At 35.0% G+C, this 21,805-nt stretch overlaps 1 long non-coding RNA gene across 1 annotated transcript in view; it reads right to left on the reverse strand.

The window, feature by feature from the left end:
- LOC307185042 overlaps positions 1 to 21,805 on the reverse strand; it is a 191,561-nt gene that overhangs the window by 18,812 nt on the left and 150,944 nt on the right. The window contains exon 3 of the long non-coding RNA XR_013827862.1: positions 17,854 to 17,904. This is a non-coding gene — a long non-coding RNA (uncharacterized lncRNA). The remainder of the gene's footprint in view (positions 1 to 17,853; positions 17,905 to 21,805) is intronic.

Here is a 21,805-nt window from a genome sequence, read left to right on the forward strand (position 1 = left end):
CATACATGTAATATATACATGTCTATATACTTATTCATATAAATATACATGTATATATATAGTCATAAACTTAATTTGGAACTTCATGTAGAGTTTATTGTTTAGTCTTCTCTAAAGCAATAAAGAATATAAAACCTGCAATTATAGTTCCAAAATAGTTCAAAGGAAGAGAGCATATTTAGGAGGGACTTATTCAACTGAATCATTCTTTTTGCAAATAATAATTGATACCTTTCCTAACTGAGTATCACTAAAATGGATTAGCTCCTTCTACTGCACCTGATAATTATCTCCTGGAAAAATGTAAGAAAGCACTTATTCCCACCAGCACAATTTTCTTTGTACAAATAATTTAATCAAAATATAGTTAGGAAAATAAAAAGTTCAAAATATCAAAGTTCTCCCCTAAATATTGATTATTGGGACCATAGGCTGCATAAAATATGCTGGAACCTAAGCTTGTAACATTAATCCCTTTTCATGATTTCCAGAAGGTGGAAGTTGTTTTCAGGGCCAATGAACAGTTTAGAGGATGTGTGTTTGCAGATTCTGGGTCTGCTGATTTAGTGATGCCCTCCTAGGGATCTCAGTGAGTTGTGGAGCCCTGGGGAGCTGTCTCAACCTTGGATGTACCATTAAACCAGATGTCCATGCATAAAAAGTACTTGGAGTAAGTACTTATTACTTAGTAATGCAAATGCAATTCTAGTAATAAGCTTCACTAAAACCATTCTTGGAATACATTTTAAGTAACAAACGTATTTACAAACACACCATTCTCCTTTGAAAAAAAGCTTCAGGGAGGGATTCAAAAGAAGAGGATGGGAGTTCATGATCCAGACAGCAAACAGGGCAAAAAGAGAATACCATATTTAAACAGATTTGTTTAAGCGCTAAGCACTCTTAGCGCTTAAACAGATGACTAAGCACTCTTATTTTTCTTCAAAATAGTTTGGCACTTAAATAAAAACAAATATTTAATTTGTTAAAAAACCTTAGACATCTTGCAAGTAGAATGTAGGGCTTATAAAGAATCACAATATATTTTATGGAGGCAAAGCAGTATTTTTAAGGACCAGATTTTTTTTAAAACGAATTGTATGTACATCAAGAAAAATACAAAAATATTCACAAAAGCCTGTTCATGTTGGTTACTTGGAGGTAGAGGAAGAGGATTCAAAAAGGAAAAAAATATAGGGAAAGAAAAAAAAGCACAAAATCAGAAAATACACATGGTGAAATGTTAACTGTGAAGATAAGAGTATAGATTATGTAATTCTATTTATAAAATTACTGCAAATATGGTATTAGACAAAATATTTACATTAGAATGGTTAGAAAACTGACAAAAATATTTGATCAGGTGATTTTATTGTAGATGATTTTTTGCCTTGAATGTCTGTGTTTTTCTTGTTTTTGTAATAAAATTAGAGTTAGTATGATCAAGAGAAAGAGAAGATAAGCCACAGTCTGGGACAATATATTGGCAAAAGATTTCTTAGGGCAGGGAAACTACTCTGTATGATACTGTAATGGTGGATACATGTCATTATATACTTGTCCAAACCTGCAGAACGCACGACATCAAAAGTGAACCATAATGTGGACTATGGACTTTTGGTGATTATGAGGCGATAATGTAGGTTCATCAATTGTAACAAAAGTACCACTTCTGGTGGGGGATGCTGATAATGGGAGAGGCTCTGCATGTGTGTGGATGGAGGTATATAGGAAGCCTCTTTACCACCCTCTCACTTTCGCTGTAAACCTAAAAATATTCTGAAAAGTAAGTTTTAAAAAAAATTAACATGACACTGACATGCTTGGAATCACTTTGGTAAATGAATTATAACTACTTCCCTTTGTTATCTGGCAAGTTGTAACAGCAGTCATCCCACAGAGAAACATACATATAAAACTGCCTCCTAACTGTTCTCCTGCTTCCATCCTTGTCACTCTGCAGTCTAGTTCCCTTACAGCAGGCAGAGTGATCCTTTCGCAGTGTATGTCACAACATGTCACTCCCCTGTTCAAAACATGCTAATGGCTTCCCACCTTGGAGTAAAATCCAGAGTCTTCCATAACCTCTAGGCAACCTGCCGCCTGCCTCCACCCACAGTCTCTCTCAATTTCATCTACCCCTTACTCACTCTCCTGTCACCACTCTGTGCTCTTGGCTCCTCCTCCTACACATAACAAGGCCTCTTGCCTCAGGTCTTTGCATTTACTGTCCCTTGTGTCTGGGTCACTCTCCTTGCCAGCTAGCCCCATGGTTTCATTGCTCATTTCATTCAGGTCTCTGCTCATGTCATGTCCTAATGGACACCTTTCCTGAATACTCTTCTTCTCCAATTATTCTTTATCCCCTCACTCTGTTTTACTGTCCTTATATTTCTTCACAGTACTTACCACCAAGTGAAATAATTACATCACTATTTTTATCTTTTTTCTCCCCCTACTAGAATCTAAGTTTGCTGGGGGCAGGGGCTTTGGTGCTTTTGTTGCCTGATGCATTACCAGACACCAGCACAGTACCTGGCCCTTAGCCACACAGAAGTATATTTCCCCCCTGCCACATCTTCCCCAGACTTAGATGTATACTTTGCAAACAGACCACACAGGCTTCCCATTCAGCTCTTGTTCATCTTTGAATCAGCCTTTTCCACTGGACTCATACCATTTAAGGAAAGGGTTTTCTCTCCCCCCATTTCTCTCCTAGATTCCAACCTTTCTTCTTTCCTTCCTTCTTTCCCTCCTTTCTCCTTTCCCTCCTTTTTCCCTCCCTACCTCCCTCCTTCCCTTCCTTCTTTCCTTCCTTTCTTTTATTCTTTTTTTAAACTATAAAATATACCAATTTGCTCTTACTTTGTTACTCTCTCCCATGTCATTCACCCTAAAATGATACTACTTACCATTTCTGGCAATACAAATATGTATTTTTAAATCTGTAGATAATAAAATCCCACTGTTCTCATTGGGGTGGCAACTTACCAGGAATCACTGTTTCATGCCATTACATATTCACAGACGTAAGCAAAATATCTGCTGGCAACTTATTATTGGGTGTTTCTGCCTACCAATAGTTTATTTAAGGTTATTTGTAACAGGTTGACACTGGAGGGTCTTCTTGCTGCCTTTGGCCTCTTCCTAAGCCCACACCCCAATAAACAATGAATAAATTTATAGAGTCACTTATATGCTAACTAGAGTTTTAACAGGGATGGATAATCACATTAAAATCTGTGTATGTATATTCTTTTACCTCTATAGAGTACATGTAGGGACACAATCTGGTTAGTTGAGAAAGCTAAATAATGCATTTGGACAAATATTTAATATTTAAAAAAATTTATTAGGGAAGATAAGTTGTAACTTTATAAATGACCCTGAGTATCACACTGCTGATTCCCCTCTCTCAATGCTGTACAGCCTGTGCATGGCCTAGGACTAGAGGGGCAGGTGGAGAGATGGTAGACAAAGATTTTGCTTTGTTTATGTTTTTCATGCAAACACTGCTTTCTTCAGGACTTTTTTAGTTTAGACCTGAAATTTCTGTTGATGGTAGACAAGGATTTTGCTTTGTCTGCATTTTTCGTGTGAACACTGCTTCCTTCAGGACTTTTTAAAGTTTATACCTAAAATTTCTACTAAGAAAATTACTTCATTTAAATTATTTTTACTTTTGAATAATTTTATTTTCATTACAGTTAATAGATGTACTAGATAATAAACAGATTGTTTGAAGCTAAGTATTATGAGTTCCATTTCTGCTAGAATGGTGACTTCATACCCCAACTAACATATAAGAATGTTGGATAATATGTAAAAATCATACAGTAGACCTGGTAAGAAAATAAGAAATATACTGATGCTAAAAATGAAGCAAAAGCAGAAACTAGGAGATCTGTATGTGACTTTGGCACATTAGAGATGTTTTGTGAAGTGAATGAAAAGTTCATTTTTGAATGAAACAAGCATTCTGATGTTTGAAGGGTGAGAGCAGATGATATAGTGAGAGATTACATCATTCTCTTAATATTAAAGTTAAATTCATACACAGTTTCTTTTCTCCTACATTTGTCTGACCTTACCCAGGCCAAATTCTCATTTTAAAAATCCTGTCTTTTATGTATACTTTAGGAAGACCAATTCAGAAAATGTATCTGAAAAAATACAGTTTTCTTCTCCCAAAGATAAATGTAATCTTCTAATCTTTTCTCCCTGGCATGTAACTCTTACTTGCATATATTGTTCTAAAATTCTTATCTTCTACTGAACCAACATGAAAGGCAGTCATGTCTTACTTCTTTCTGTGCTTCTCTGTACATTCGTGGTATAGTAACTTCTTCAAAAGCAAAAACCTCTCCCCTCAGCAGAGTGCCACATTTCACAAGAAAAGTGGGCTTTCTGGAAAGAAAAACAATTGCCTGGTTAGCCAAGAGTAGAGGCATGTCAAGTTCAATGGTAAAATCTTACTGGATACCAGATTATAAAACTAGAACATCTGCATCTAGTCATGGTAGGCTTCCTTTGCCTGCTTTCTGCAAATACCATTCTGCTCAGTGAGTTCTGCAAGTTAAGGTATATATTTTCATAAACTCAGGTGCTATTTATGCTTTGCCTCTTTTAACTGACAATGAGCTATCTGGAAGTTAGAGGTTTGCAGTCTGTTTCTGAATTGCCAAAAGCTATAGTCCCAGAAAGAAGCTAAATATAGTGGTAGAGATGATAGTGGTAGAGATGATAACTTATCACACTGACTGAACATGTAGTATTCAAATCATTTCTCAATTATAATATATTTAAATGCAGTCCTATATCAACCTAAATGATGACAAATCATGGAGCTGTAATTTACATTCACTAATTTAGAACCATACATTTAAGCAAATTCATTTACAGTAACAGTTCTACTTAAAGTAATCTACCACAAAAAGATGATCAAATAATAATGTGCATAGGTTACTCCATAGAGACATGAAGAATTGGTTCATTACTTATACAAAGAGAATTTACAGAGATGGAAAAAATGATTACTACTCAACAGAATTGTTGTATTTCATTAGTTTAAGGTAGTATTAAACATAATTTCATAAGTAGTGATTTGCCAGATGCTTTCAACAGAATAGTTGATTCATTGCTTATTTTGAGCGCTGATTTTTATGTCATTTTAGAAGAGGAGTATAACTTTGAAATAGGGCATGTTGAAGAAACTCTAAAACATGTTTCATAACTATATAATTATTTTAATTAATTAAACTTTATTTTCATCTTTTCCTGCTCACTTAAAAAATGTCAGGTTACTGTGAGGGTGATGTATAACCAAAATGCAACTCAAAAAATGAAAATATGAAATAAAAAACTGTTTGCCAGTTTGGGTTTTTATGTTTCCCAATTCCATTATTCCATTTACTCTTTCTTTCTAAAGAAGTAACATTTGTTATAGAAAATAGTTTGTCAGTTTATTGATATCAGTATTTAAAATTTTAAGAGCTCTACTTTTTTACTAAAACGATTTAAATAACTTGTGTAAGAATGCATGATCTTTTATATATTTCTAACATGATACAACATTTAAGATTTGAATAATATTAGATGAATAGTCTAAACTTTCATGCAATGAGTATGTTTTCTACATTCTTACATTTTGTATGTACTTTATTATGAAAAGTCAGATGTTTAATGTTAATTCTTACTATGAAAATAAAATAGGGGAAATGGGAGATTTATACAGAATTTGGTCACTAGTCTTTGTGGAATGGATAACTGATCAAGGAGACTGTCTGTAATTGAGCACTTTGTCTTTATAACTTTTAGGATGTATAAGAGGCACCTAGGGTGCTTGCTAAAAATGCTGAAATCTCTACATCTCAGCTTACTTTCCAAAATGAAAAATTCCTAATCAGAATAGGAGAAGCAATCCATCAATAAAACTAGAATGAAGTTTGGCATAGGGAGATCTGAAAATGTGAAAAAGAATTAAAAATTTTTGTACATGTTAACACGTGGAGGAATATTAAAAGGGGATGGGGTGGGAACTATCCTGAACTCTATTCAATGGTAAAGGATTCTCTGATCCTGGAACTAAAAATGGGAGGTGCTACTCTGTCCCAGGAAGAAGAGAGAAATTCTGAAATGGTATGTTGGGGGGTCCCCAAGACAACTCTCAGTCTTAATAGTTCACTTGAAGGACACACAAAACTCAGAAAAGTTGTTATATGCAGAGTTATTATAGTTCATTACAGTGAAAGATTAATTACAATCAGGAAAGGGAAAGTACACACAGAGTGGAGTTCAGGAGAAACCAGGCACAAGCTTCCTGTTATCCTCTCCCACAGGAATGGCACAGATAATGCTTAATTCTCCCAGGAACAATGTTTGACAAAATGTGCAAAGTGTATTGGAGGTGAACCATGTAGGCATACATCACCTGTGTGACTGACCACTCATCTCCAGCCTCCCCAGAGGTCAAACTGGTAGAGCATGGGCCAAAGCCTCAGGCGTACCAACACACCCTCAAAACACTTAGAACAGGCAAGATTATTTCCAGCATTCAAAAGTTTTCCCTCCAGAGCGAGTCAAGGGCCAGTTCTTTCTTTGGAATATGCAGGGTTTGAGTAACCAAGGCCTGCTGAGTTAATCCTTTACTGTACAGATGATGATATCCAGAAGGGATAATCAGATCATAATAGAGCCTTCCAGACTTCACCATCCTGAACACCCTATACCTATTTTTCATGTGGCAGTAACCAATAGGCCAAAAGAAAGAAAGCAAGTATATCTACTTCTGAATCATTGGGAGGGAAATACTTTAAACTTGAAGTTTCATAAAGGGTTTTTCATTGTATTTTATATTTGGGAAAGGAAGGAATATGTGAAAAGCTCACAACCCTGGCAGCATTATGAAAAACACTTGGTTTTCTGATGACTTAAATGTCTACAATGGTGGTTTTGACATATAACGATGAATGTCTTGGACTAGAAGACTAGGAGGCCAAGAGTTAGATTAAGAGAGCTTTAAACTGAAATGAGAAAGGGAGAATATGTAATTCACAGAAGGAACCTAAATCATTCTTCCTCTAATTACCTATCTGGCTAATTCCCTTAGCCCCTTCAAGTCTTTGCTTAAATCTCACCTTCTTAATGATGTCTACCTTGACCAATAAGATAGGCTGGCCCCTATGAAATTGTTATTTTCATAAGTCAAAAACAATTGTATATGTTTCAATCTAATATATACCTGCAACCTGAAACAAACTCTCAACTCTTAATCCCTAGCATTCTTATTTCCTACTTGCCCTACACTATTTTTAATTAGTTTTTAATTGTACTTAACCTCCATCTAAAATACTACATAAGGAACATTCATTGTATTTACTATTATCTATTTCAACCTCTGCTACAAAGACAAATGGGCATAGAGATGTTTTTTTCCTTTAATTTACATATGTATTCCATGAATTTAGAAAAGTACTTGACACAAAGTTACCAAATTACTATTTGTTAAAAATAGGAATGAATAGATATTATAGCTTAGAAAGTAATAAAGAGGCATTCAGACACCTATTGAATAGTAGGGGACATTTGGAAGCAATTCTTAAGATATTCTACACCAGAATGACCTAATTGCTAACAGCAAAACTTTATAGTCAGATAAATGTTTTGGATCCCATCTTTGCTGCTAACTAACTCTGTCAATTTTGGGCATTCTTTTCTTAAAAATTTCCCTAAGCCATAGTTTGCTCATCTTTACAGTAGGAACAATAATACTCACGGAAGTGCTATTATATAAAACATGATTCTTTCCATTCTGTCTTACAGACTGCATGAGAAGTGTCTTTTTATTAAAAAAGAATACTTTTTATAATTAAATATCAATAGGATAGGTATGGGCATATTGACAGAAATATAGCAATAGGAGGTTATATATTTGTTCAAAATATGATAAGCAATGAGGGTCAAGGAAACATAAACAGAATATAACAAGGAGGAGGAACTGAATGATACAAAGGATGAGTCAACTGAGATTCTAAATGCTCCTTGCACATGGTAGAAATGTAATAGGATGAACATATAAAAATTTTAGAAGAAGGAAACATAAAAAATCATGCACTTAGAATAACAAAAACTCACCAATTGTTAAGATGGAAGCGACCTAATTTAAGAGTAATTGTGGTGGAAAAGGGTTTTATGACTTTCAAAGCCAATTTCAGCTGTCACCATGGCTTTCAGCTAGTCCATCACATCTGTGTGGTAAGGTGTCTTTTTGTTTTGTATTGCTTTGCTGTATCACATCTCCCTTTTAGAGAAGCTCTTTTAGGAGTATCTTAGTGGGATTTCTGGCTCACCTCTAGGATGCAGCCAGGGAATGGAGAAGATATTTAGGCCTGAATAATTGCCCCTAGGGGAATTTCTGAATCGTGAACAAGAGGCACACGAGAATTCTCTTTGTTCTTTCCCATTTTCGAGGCTTGGCTGCCAGCCTGTCACTGATTCCAGGTATCTCTCCAAATATGTCTACCCTATCTCTCCAAAAAAAATTCTCTCTTTTTTTTTTAAACAGTTTCTGTCGTTTGCTACCAACAACCCTGATTGCCAGACGTCGTTAGTTCTAGATATAGGACTGAGAGGTTACCAGGGTAAGGGACTTAAAAGTGATAAAACCAGGCAAACCAATATAAATTAGACCCTATCTGGATGCTATAGTTTAAGCACATTGCTTCCTGAATCAAATTACAATAACTCTGGACTTGAGTTTATGTCAGTATGATTGAGTAAATAGTCAGAAAAGCTCTCCCCCTATAAAATACGTGGGTGAAATGTAACAACTAGGTAAAATACGACAATATTCCCTCAGATGCGGAGCTTGTGAGAATGTAAGGAAACTTTCCAGTGACCAAAAAGAAAGAGCTCAAAAACTCTTGAGTAATAAGCCACACTAAAATTGTGATTTGCCTAAAGGTGTTTTCCAGTCTTAGTAACCAAAAGGCTTGTCTTTTAATGGACACTTAGAGACAGAAGAGAAGGCCTTATTGCAGAGAGGTCCATGTTGGAGCTGAGACTGACAAATCTGGGAATCTCAAATGGCCACAACCTAATGAAAAGGTGGAAAGAGAAAGACAAAATTCTGTCCAACAGAAAGGAGAGATATGATAACTTAGCTATTTTGGCTTGAGCTCTGGTTGGGAAAAAAATGCCTCCCCTAAAGATTTGTAACCTTAGATAGGCCCTCATGCTAATGGGTGGTTAAAATTTATACTTCCTTTGTAGTCCTGAAAACTTCCAAATGAGTAATTAGCATAAAAAAGTCTCAGATTGGTAGAACATGAGGATACTTGGCAGAAGCAAAAATAATTCTCTTTTGAGGGATGCCCTCTTAACTCAGGCTGCACAGAATTCCCATGACTTAAGTCAGGCTTAAAAAAAACGTGTAAGGCAACACGCTATCATAAGCAAGAGTCAGCAGAAATACAAACAGCAGTGTCAGACCTCCAGGATCTTCAGATAATAGAATTAGACATTAAGGAAGTAAAATAAAGATTCTTTTTATTTTTGGCTGCACCCTGTGGCACAGGGGATCTTAGTTGCACAACCAGAAATCAAACCTGTGCCCCCTGCATTGGAAGCGTGGATTCTTAACCACTGGACCGCCAGGGAAGTCCCTAAATATTCTTAGCATGTTAAAATTTTAAATATTAAAAGAACACCATCGTTATTCAAAGAAGCACAGACATACTTGAAGAAAAAGAAGACTTGAAAACACTGTAATAATTTCAATTAATAATACAGTGGATAGGTTTAATGGCAGATTGGACAAAGTTGAAGACATATTTAGAAAACTAAAAGACAATCTGAAGAAATAACCAACAGTGCAACATAGACAATGCAAAGAAAAATATGAAAGTGAGGAACAAAGAATGACAAGTACTATCATGGGTTTAATTAGAACTTAATGAGAATGGAGAAAGACTAGAGAATGAGGAAGGGGCAATACGATTAGATAATGATGACTATTTTTGCAAATTTGTTCAATATCAAGCATCCACTGATTAAAAATTACAGTAAGTCCTGAGAAAGCAAAATATAAATAAATCCACAGTGAACTTATTTGCTTCTCAGTCTATGCTAAAGATTCTTCATGATCTGCCTTCACCATACCTAGCCAGTTATGTTTCCCACTAGTAACAACATGCATACGTAGTTCTTGTTATGAAAATCTGCTTCTTAGTCAGTATATATCATGGTAGTGTTTGCTATGAATTTGCTTCTTCTTCTTAATATGAAAGTCTCTCTCCTCCTTGTCAAAATCATATTTATTCATCAAATCCTTTTTCACAGATCCTCCACTGAATATTCTAGTCACACTGATCTCTTTTCTTCTAAACTTCTGTACACTTATATTATGAACTCCTTCACTCATTTATGATATTTATTGGGAGTCTGCTGCAAACTAGCTGGATACTAGGTCCAGTAATGAATTAGACAGAAACACTCCCTGTTCTTAGGAACATAAATATTCAGCCAAAATGATAGTAAAAATAAAGTGCAGTGATAAAGTATAAACAACAAGGTGTGAAATGAACATATTGAGATGGAGTGGGAAGGTAATCAAATATATGGGTCACTGAAGTTTTCCTAGAGGAAATAATATCTTTGCATATACATAAAGATCAAGTAGAAATTATCCAGGCTCAGGTATGGAGGTAGGGTGAAAAAAAGCGGAGAAGATTCAGGTAGTGGGACTAACATGTTTCACAGCTTAGAGGCTGAAGAGCTGATGGAATTCTAGAGACTACAGGGGCTTGGTTATAGTGTAGAGGGTAAGGCAGAGAATGGTGAGAGTTAAGTCTGGAGTGATAGGCAGGACAGGGTGCAGACAGAGGCAGACCATATAAGCCATGTTGAGAAATTTGAACTTTGTCCTAAAAACACTGAAGAATCATTGAAGGATGGGATAAATGGAGGCTCTATTATTATATTTCTGTATCAGAAAGTCACTTTCATTGCCACTGGGAAGGTGGATTGAAGGAATAGAGACCAGTAAAGAGGCTGCTACAATGCTTTAGACAAAAGCTGGTAATTGACACTAACATTGTAACAGTGGGGAGAGCAAGAACTGGACAAATTTGTCAGACATTTGGAATAGTTGATTCGTTTTTTCTAACGGTTAGCTATGCATTTGTTTTGTCTTTTCCGTTAAGTTATGAGCTACTTAAGAGCAGAGACCATGTCTTCTTTTTTATTTATCAAAACTTCCAAGTCATCAGTAGTGGAGCCTTATCAATATTTGCTGATTGAATGGGTCTTTGGATAGAATTATTCAATCATTGGGAATTTGTAAAGATAGCTGGCAGAATCTCCAAGATGAAACTCTCCATAATTCAGTTTTCAGGGTGGTACTAAACATGGTACTATGATGCAGAGTTCTCAACCATTACCTTCTTACAGTGACCAGAGTAGTGAGCTGTAAACCTGGTGCTGAAGAATGAACCAGTAGTTACAGCAGTAACCTTAGCTCTAGGGCAGGAAGTCAATGCCAGTGACAAATTGCCAGTACATGACAATTTAAAATCCAGTAAGTGAAGTTAACAAAGTTGCTTTATAGCTCAGTGGACTCATGGGTAGGACTGGAAGCTATTTTCATCCTGTATTGTCAGGCTGGCTGTCTTATGAGCAATATAAACAGCAATCTGGCAAGGAATCGGGATATCTCTTTCAAAAATAAATGATAAGGGTGTATTCAGGTTATGTTTGTGTGTTCCATGGAGCAAAAATTAGAAATGTATAAAGCTGATCATCCCTTTGAAGGGAAACACAGCAGGGAGTGAATGAAATCGAGCATTTTTTTTAAGAATGGGAAATCTATCTCCTCATCCAAATTATTTCCCTCTTCAATTTTGCAAAGTGGTAAACACAGTTCCTTCTGAAATACAACAACTGTGTTACTTCTTAACTTTTCTTTGGATAATTGCTCACCATGAAACTAAACACAATCTACACTTTATTGTGTGTGAAATTTTAAATGGGAATTAAAAGGTTTTTTTGTGACAACTAATTGTGAGTTGTTCTTTTGTAAACCTAAATATGAGGCCCTTTCAACATTAAAGAGTGTTTTACCTTGTATTATATGTTTAGGATTAAACAGTGCTTTTCTGGCATACGCTCATAAAACAAGTTGGAGCTAAAGAACTGTATATATTGAGATGACAAACTAAACAATGACATATTTCCTAAGAAATTTATCACAGGTGTGTTTCATACATATAAACAGCATTTACTGAGTACATACAAATCTGAGTTTTATATTAAACATGTTATTATTTCATGCTCTTAACAAAATTATTTAAGAGATGCTATTATTATTCACATTTTATAGGTAAGGAACCAATACTCAGAAGGCTCAGAAACTTGTGCAATTCTGGGATTTGAATCTGGGTCTCAGAATCTTGAACAGATACTTTTTACCACCACACTACTTACAATCATAATTAATGCCTCCCAAGAAAAGAACATCATTTGTATTTTTCACCAAGTTCGGTGGCAGTTACTATGGTCTTCATCTTCCACCAATGTAAAGAAATGGTTATTGGACACAATTGCATGCTGTAATCTGCTATTATTTCCAAAGGATTTTTATTCAGCTCTTAGGAATGTTAGGTTTAGAGTTCAAAATGTAACTAGAAGATGTCATATTCACTCTTGTTCTCCTGAAATTATTCTCCATGCTTTTAAGGGTTTGATTGGCTTGCCCACCCCCTGCTGCTCTTGGTACAGCCACAAAGGGGTCACAGCTGCAAATTTCTTTAGGCCATTCCCCCTCATCACACAATCAGACTCTGCTTGATTTTCAAACTGTAGAATTCTTTACTTTCTACCCCACCCACCTTTGCCATAAGCCCTTTTTACTTCTGTATTTGTTTTGACTGTCTCCAAATAATCTAGACTCTTTGTTATGCAAAGTTGCTCACCTTAATTCTCCAGTTTGCCTACTTTAAATGTGTCATAATTCTACATTAAACATATACACGTTCATACACATGTCTACACATACACATGTCAAAGAGGGGCTGAGTTGATAGAGACTTCCTTCTCCCTGGAAGGTAAGTGAGAAGACAATGTGTGTGGGCAAAGATATAACACTCTCAATTTCTTACTAAATGTTCCTACATTTATAAAAATATTACCACTTTTGTGATTTTTGGAATAGTTTCGTTAACATTACAAACGATTCCTCTCTCTCTATATATGTGTTCATGGTGGTCCTTCGTGGCTTATGTCTTTAATGAGAACATTTCCAAAAGCGTGTGTGTTTCTTTACCTGTGTGTTTAGCCTACTGGTGCCTATTTTACTGGAAGTTTTACCAGAATGAATGTTCAGTTTATAAAACACTAATTTAAGTTTTCGTGGAGATAAGCATACACATCTAAACTCAATGTAAACATGTTTCAATATTGAACTGTCTCAGCAGCTCAAGGCTGAACCCTATTTATAATCCTCTTTGAAAGCTCCCAGATTAACTTTACTGATGTTTCCCTCAGAGTCTTGGTCTTGATATTAATAAATGAGCTTTGCTTTTATTCCTCTTTCTCTCTCTTCCCCCATCCCCACCCCCTACTTTTTCTTCCTTTTTTGAGACAGTATTTATTATACTTCGGTATCACAGTTATTATGGCTTTGTAGAAAGAACTGGGAAGGGTTTTTTTTTTTTTTAATTTTAAAGTTTTGTTAATGGTCTGTGGCTGGTTCCTAAAGACTCCTAAAGGTTGATTATTATTTCACCTGTGAAACTGTCACAGTCTCATAACTTTTACAGGGGTGGCTCTCTGACCCTTCTTTGACCATATTTTCAGTTACTTCTTTTGCTACTTTCTGAGATAAATTCAGAAATCTGTGTTTCCCTTTAAAATAATCAATTTCATCTAGGCTTTGTGTATTAAAAGTTAGCATTTATTTATATTTATGCAGCTGGAGGCAATGAGTATTCACAATGCTTATTTCTTTACCGTTTCATGCTACCGACCCACTTCCTGTAACTATACACATAGTTAGGGTCTTTCTTTAACCCACATCTAAGCATTAGCATGGATAATGAAACCCAGGTGTACTCCCCGGCTTATCCACTCACTCAAAATTATGTCAGGTGATAGAGGTGCTAACACTGTGACAGTAATCATATTGCACTATGCAAATATATCAGATCAATACCTTATACACCTTAAGCTTACACAATGTTATATTTCAATTAATTTCTGTTTTCTTTAATTTTTTTATTGGAGTGTAGTTGATTTACAATGTTGTGTTAGTTTCTGCTGTACAGCAAAGTGAGTCAGTTATACATACACGTATATCCACTCTTTTTTAGATTCTGTTCCTATATCAGGTGTCAATTATATTTCAATTAAAGAAAACCAAAAAGCTCATCTCTTCAGTAAGGAATTGTTTATTTGGTCCTTTAAGGTTGTGCCACTTACAATGGTAACCTCTGTTCTGAAAAGAAGAAACAGTTTCAACTTTTTTTCCCCTATACTCGCTCTTGATTTGTTTCAAATTTTACTCTAATCGTCATGTGTGGTTTGGGGTTGCTGTTTTTTCCTAGCTTCACTGAAAATGAGGTTTACTTCACTGCTTTTGTTGCTTTCATTTTTACTTTAGTTTGGGAGTGGGAGTTGAAATAGAAAGCTATCTCCCTGTTCATTTTTAAACAGAAATCCCCACTACCCCATTTTCTTTATAGTATCATCATTACCTAGGCAAAAAAATAAAGTGCTGTATTTGCCCGTCCCTAGCTCACCCAGATTGTATTAAGATCAGTTAATAATCACTGAATGGTTTCTGTGTATAAGTTGTTTTGTCACATTCTGTGTGGGCATCATGTTTATAACACATCCCACCGTCCTTCACCTCCCTTGTCTCCTGTCAACATCAAGAAGTTTATCTTATGGGATGATTTACATTGACACAAATCATGACAATATAAAGCAGAAGGCAGCAAGTGACTGAATGGATGTGCTAACATAGTGCAGAAAGCTTGAGGAATGGGGAATGGAAGGAGTATTGCAGGAGTGACCTGTTCTTTAGAAGATGGATCAGATTTTAACAAGTGGTGAGGATACTCCCATTGGTGGAAAGATTTGGCACCAAGGCAGAAAGATGAGGCAGAGGAGAGTGCAGCTAGAGACTGGCTGGTCACCCAGAACAACTTGCAGGGAAGGGGGAGGTGAGTCCGGCATGATGATTTAAGGAGTATTAAAGAAAAATAACCTTGATATAACCTACTTTTTCAAGAAACTGGGGAAATAAACTTCACATTCAATTGGTTGCCATATTTCACCTCATCAAATAAAACCAGCATTTCCTCTTCCTCTTCCCTATCAATATCACCAACAAAAACAATAAAAATCATACCAGCATGTTTACTGAAGTCTCAGTATATGCCAAGAGTTAAGCATGTACTTCACCTTCAATATTTTATTGATGTCTCATTTGATGTTTCATAAAACAATGCAACACAGGGGTTATTTTCACACTCAATTTTCAATTGAGGAAGCTGAGTTAAAAAAAAGCTGAAAGAACTTGATGAGGTAGAGAGTTATGTAAATAGGTTAACTGTGACATGAATCTTGGTAGTCTGTTTATAAAGCATGTTTGTATTGACTACACAATTCCAACTCCACCTTGATTCAAGGAAACATTTTTAAAATATAATATTACATATTATAAATGTAACTCATAATCATTTAGGAAGTGTCAGGAAAATGAAAGTACACACAAACCGGCGAAACCATAACTAATTTTAAAGGTTTTAATAATAATTTCCCTTCTCTCTGATTCAGCTTTTCAGGGCTAACTATTGTAATAATAGTTTGTAAGCCATCTTTTTTTTCAGCGTGTATTTACATGCATGGATTCACCTGTTTATTTTACTGACCAATGATAATGTTAAATATATATATTCGAGTCACTAGATTTACTATTTAAAAATTTTCTGAAGGATTTAAAAAAATATTTATTTATATATTTATTTGGCTGCGCCAGGCCTTAGTTGCGGCACGTGGGATCTTTTAGTTGCAGCATGCGGGATCTTTAGTTGTGGCAGGCGGGATCTTTAGTTGTGGCAGGCAGGATCTAGTTCCCTGACCAGGGATTGAACCCGGGCCCCCTGCATTGGGAGCACAGAGTCTTAACCGCTGGACCACCAGGGAAGTCCCTGAAGTATTTTGTTTTTGGATTTACAGTTCCTCTATGAATGGATATTTAGAGTTTTAAACTTATTTTGTCTTTTTGTTGTTGCTATAATGAGCTTTTAATGAACATAACTAAATTGTCTATAACTAGTCTTTTATGCTGTAATTCCATGTGAGATTTAGTATTAATGGTTTTAGTATTTCTGGGTTTACTGGGCTGTAGACTATACACATTTATAATACTAATTTATAGTACCCTAGAAGACTCCAGAATAGTTGTACCAGTTTATCACCCACCAACTGAATATGAGAGTAACATTTCTATATTCTGTCACCCACACTGGGTGTATTAATCTTTTTTATTTTTTAGTCTCATGGGATAGGAAGAAAACCCTCTATTTTTAAGAGGTTAGTATTTTCATGTGTCCACTGGTTACTTGCAATTTTTATCTGGGTTTTTACTGTATGTATACTTTGTTCATTTTTCCCTTCGGATAACTTAACTTTTCAGAAGCTGATTTATAGGACCTCTTTGCATTTTATAAATATTAACCTTTGGGTTTTGCATATGTAAAAATATTTCCCCCTATTATTATAAAATGTTGCTTATGACAATTTTTAATAGAGAATTAGCACACTGTTATAATTCAAATCTTTTTTGTGTGTATGTGTGGATCCTGAGTTCTGTATCATTCTGTACCTATTCATTTGGTACATTTTTATATCTAGACCTTTAATCTGTTAAGTGTGGATGTTTAGATGTGAGTGGTATAAGATAAAAATATAATTCTCTTGCCCTCTATAGATCGTTCAATAGTTTTCAAACCATTTATTGACAAAGCCATATTTTGCCACTGATTTGAAATGCCATCTTCATCTACACTTAATTTGTTTGAGTTTGTGCTCTGACTTAATATTTCACTATTCCTGTGCCATTAGCACACTGTTTTAATTTCAGTGGTTTTTACACTATTTTGATATCTATTAGGTTCTCGATTCTTTTTTCTCCAAGTTTTTGTCTGCCTTACAGTCTCCATTGTCTTACATTCTGTTCTGCTTTCTTTTTAAACTTTTTTCACCTATGAGGCAATTTTTTAGGTCTTGTTCTGAGCTCCTGTCTCTGTCTCTTCTCTATCTGGGATTTCATCTACTGACTTCAGAGAAAAATTCCCTAAAAAACTACCAAACTACAAATCTCCCCTTGACGTTGATAAACTTCCAAGTAGTTTCATATAACCCTATCTTATCTGCCTTCTTGAATTTCCAACTAGAAGCTCCACTGGGATTTCAAACTCAATGTATTTAAAGCCCAAATCAATCATCTCAAATTTCCCTCTCACTTTCAGAAACCCATCCACAATAATATCCTGTTATAATAATACAGGTGTGAAGTTTTAGGACCTGGGTTATTGATTTTACCTGTACCTAACATCACTATTATTGTAACAATGATAAATAATTATTCACTATGCCAGGTACTGGGTTAAACATTTTACGTACATTCCCTCTTTAATCCTTGACTCTTCCCTGTAGATTTTGTGGTATCATCCTCATTTTATAAATGTCTTAACTGAGAAAGATAGAGGTTAAAACATCCTTGCCAAAATCATGCCTAGTTATGGCAGGGGTAGATATTTATAGTAGATCTATGTATGTCCCAACACTTACTTGCCATGCAAACTTGCCTCACGTTGGTTGTTGTGATCAGGTTTACAGGACCTTGGAGAGCAACAAGATGGGATAAGGTTGGCCAGTGGAGGCTTATTACATCAGAAGTATCTAGTAGGCTTTAAAAAATTATCCATGCTTCTCAAATTTGTAAGATTCACTAAATTAATAAATGTCTTATCACAAGATTTTCTAAAATATCTGTCATACTTATTCAGAAAACAAATCCAATTCTTAATTAAATACTAAGTAAAATACCTAAGGAAATTGGTTTTCTCTTATTTAACTTATGGTAACTACAGATAACTTTAATCACTGCATTTTATTCCATACTGTAATGGCAGGCGTACATCAAGTTAATATATATAAGATACATATCAAGGACATAACATATTAGACAAATACAACTCTTCAATTTCTTAACTTTTAAGATACATAATTGCTCCACTATGAAGACTTAAATGGGGATTGTCACTTTTGTAATTAATTCTTTTTGTTTCATCCTTCTTACTAATTGAAAATAGTCTTTCAATATAGAAAGCTTTGAAATTGGATGAAGAGACAGAATTGGAAATGAAGTTAATTAACTACAAACTGTCCAAATCAATGAGAGTTTGACAGTGCCGTGGTAACACACAGACTTCATAATTTACTTGAGATCTATCGTAATGCATATGCCATAAATTGCACAGAAGCCATGCTCACTGTGCACAAAATTTAGGCTATGAAGTTGCACTGACAGAAAATTGCTCATTCAACATAGACTATTTTAGGAGGATATGCTTTACATTTTTCATTTAGGCCACTAATAAACTTTTGAAAATAAGTGCTTTACTTTTTTGCCCTGATAGAATCTGACGTAGGAATAAAAAAAAAAAGTTTAAATTTCCAAGCACTTAAGCATTTATAAGTAACATGGTTAGATCTGCATGTTTTGTTACAGAGTCTCAAAGGGTTAGTTTTGGGATATATTAAATATTATAGGTTATAAAGAAAAACTTGTGTCTATACAATTCTATTATCCCCTCTTTAATAATGAAAATAATATTCTAGATATTCAAAAGAAAATAATAATTTCTGATTATCAGATTGGTTAATCATACTTACTAGTATTTTATGAACTAGCTTATATTTCTGGTTTTCAAGAAAATATATAATTATCCTTTTCTGAGGAGAAGAGGAGAATAGTTAATAAAGATTATGTCATACACTCGGCTAGACCACATTATAGGACCACTTTAGCCACAGAGATCTGTAATTCATACCCAATAGTCACTCATATGCTGATATCCTGAATACTCAGTTTTCTATGTTTTCCAACTACTTAACAAATAAAAATAACCACTATATTAACATCAACTTATTTTAATTCTTGAATATTGTTTAAAAGAGGAAGGGAAGCATCATAGGCCTCTAATATGCCTGTTATAAAACCCCTACAAAATTACTGTTTTAGATGCCTATGCAAGAAATGTTGCAAATATTTGAGTTAGGGGAAAAATTCAAGCAGAGGCAAATCAGCCATGATATGTAAATGTCCAGCTTTTATCAATGCATAGATAATTTCTGATTTCTCGAAGAAATAGTAGTTGGTTGAAATAATCCTTTATTGGCCATGACATGATCACAGAAATCTTATGTGGCTGCACCGTATCTCAGAACAAATGATTTCTCAAGTCAATGCAACAAATAAAGGTGGTACCATTATTGGCGTGTTTTGAGCACATGAAAATCTGGGCAGTTCAGGGTAGGAGTGAGTGGTATGTTTGAGAGGGTAGGGATCAACTTAGAAAAGCTATTATAAAGAATAGCAGAACAGAAGAACACCTTATTGTGGGAAGAAAGCACAAAACCCTATCTGGCTTTTTGGAATAAAAGAAAAAACCTTATTCTAGTCAAGTTACCACTTTCTCATTGTTTTATACATAAATTCTCCTGACCAAGGGTGGACTTTACTAATAATCAAGTACAAAGAAAAAAGGACACCAGTACATGTCTGTTTCATTTTGCTTTGCATTTTAATGGGAGAATTCTGATCAAATCAATTTTTCTATTGTTAAGTGGAGTAAAAAATGTAGGCTGATGGCTAGAAAAGGCATTGCAATATTATTTTTTTCTTTTTCCAATCATTTGAGGAAAAATTATAACACTGAACACTGCTTGAACTGAACTGTATTGGGATATAAATTTGGGCTTGATAAAAAGGGAAGTAGTAAATGTACACTGGTGATTCCAGAGTCTAAGACATGAGATGTTACTGTTTTGGGGGAGGAATGTGCAACAAAAAGGGAAAATGTTTCCTTACAAAGTAAAATTTCTAAAGAATAGTAGAGGAAACTGTAAACCAAATAAAGTCTACTGGAGTTGACTACCAAAAGAAAAGATTGACCATCTAATTAATAATGAATAATCATTACGTTACAGAATTTAGGTCCAAACTAAAATAATTTATATTTATATAAAAACCTATATATTTCTAGATCATCCAGTCATTCATATGAATACTATGTGACAGCTTGTTATATAGCTGTGCATAATAACTCATTTTGGAGACAAAAATATATTAAAACTACAACTAAGACAGTTTAGAATATAGAGAAAATGTGAGGATATATTAGAATCAGAAAAGCAAGAATCTTTGAGCGTTGTAATTGGTTTATTAATGGGTTAAGCAGGATGGCCAGGTGCTGATGGCTCAGGAGAAGCAAGGCCTAGCTCTACAGTTGGGAGAGGTGTCAGCCCAAACGAACTCTGAGTGTTCAGAATAGAGGAGGATGGCTTCTCAAAGAAATGCCAGGGAACTTCTCTACCTGTGCTGATCGTCAAAAATAACAGATATCCGCTTGGGGAATACTCAGAAAATATGACTGGCCTGTACCCCCTTGAATTGCAGCAAGGAGATTGATAGTACTTAGAGGAGAAAACCTTATAGCTATTCATTAAACAAGTATTGTTGGATTAAACAAATACTGTTGGAGTACCTACTGTGTTGTAGACACAGTCCTAATCTCAAGAAGGTGACAGTCTACTGGGGTCAGTGCCACATGGCTCACTTCCACCACCCTGTTACTCCTCACAAATAACTGAACTTGTATGAAAATTTTATATTCTACTGTGTCTCAGATAGCAGCAGAGATCAAGCAATATATGAGCAGTAAACAAATGTGCTGAGTATGAGGAAACTAATTTGTACATGTATTTTCAACTACAATTTAAAAAGACTAAGATAAAGAATGATACTAAATTATTTTTGTCTTATTTCAGAAGTAGTGCATGTGTATTGTGACAAATTAAAAGTATATAGAAGTGTAAAAAGTAAAAGGTGAAATCTGTCCACCATATCCTCACCCATACCTTCATTCCTTGTGAGAGGTAAACACAGTGTTAGAAGTTCGGTATATATTCTTTCTGAACTTAGACCATGCCATCAACTAAAGCATCTAGCAACATGTTACTCAAGGACAGACCACATGGCCCTGAGATACTTTTTCTAGCTTCTCTTATTACAGTCCCCTAAGGGTTCTATTGCGCCAGGTACACTTGACTTCTTGCTCTTTCCAGACTGTGTCTTATACTTTATCTCATTAGGCCCTGTATTGATGCTAGTCCCATCATGGAGAGTTCCTTTCTACACAAATGAGCATCATTTCTATTATTTTCTGTGCTCTGCCTAGCACTTAATACAATTTTAATATATCACCTCTTGATTCTCCTATTTCAAAATGTGTAAGAATGTCACTCTCTCTGAGCTGTGCTTTATTTTTTTTATGGCTTCATTGAGGTATAATTGACAAAACTGTAAGATATTTAAAGTATACAACATGATGATTTGATATACATATACATTGTGAAAGGATTCCCCCCATCAAGTTAATTAACACATCTATCATCTTGCATATTTACTTTTTTTTGGTGGGAACATTTAAATTCTACTCTCTTAGCAAATTTCAAT

The sequence above is a fragment of the Stenella coeruleoalba genome, assembly GCF_951394435.1.
Source record: "Stenella coeruleoalba genome assembly, chromosome: 3".
Lineage (NCBI taxonomy): Eukaryota > Metazoa > Chordata > Mammalia > Artiodactyla > Delphinidae > Stenella > Stenella coeruleoalba.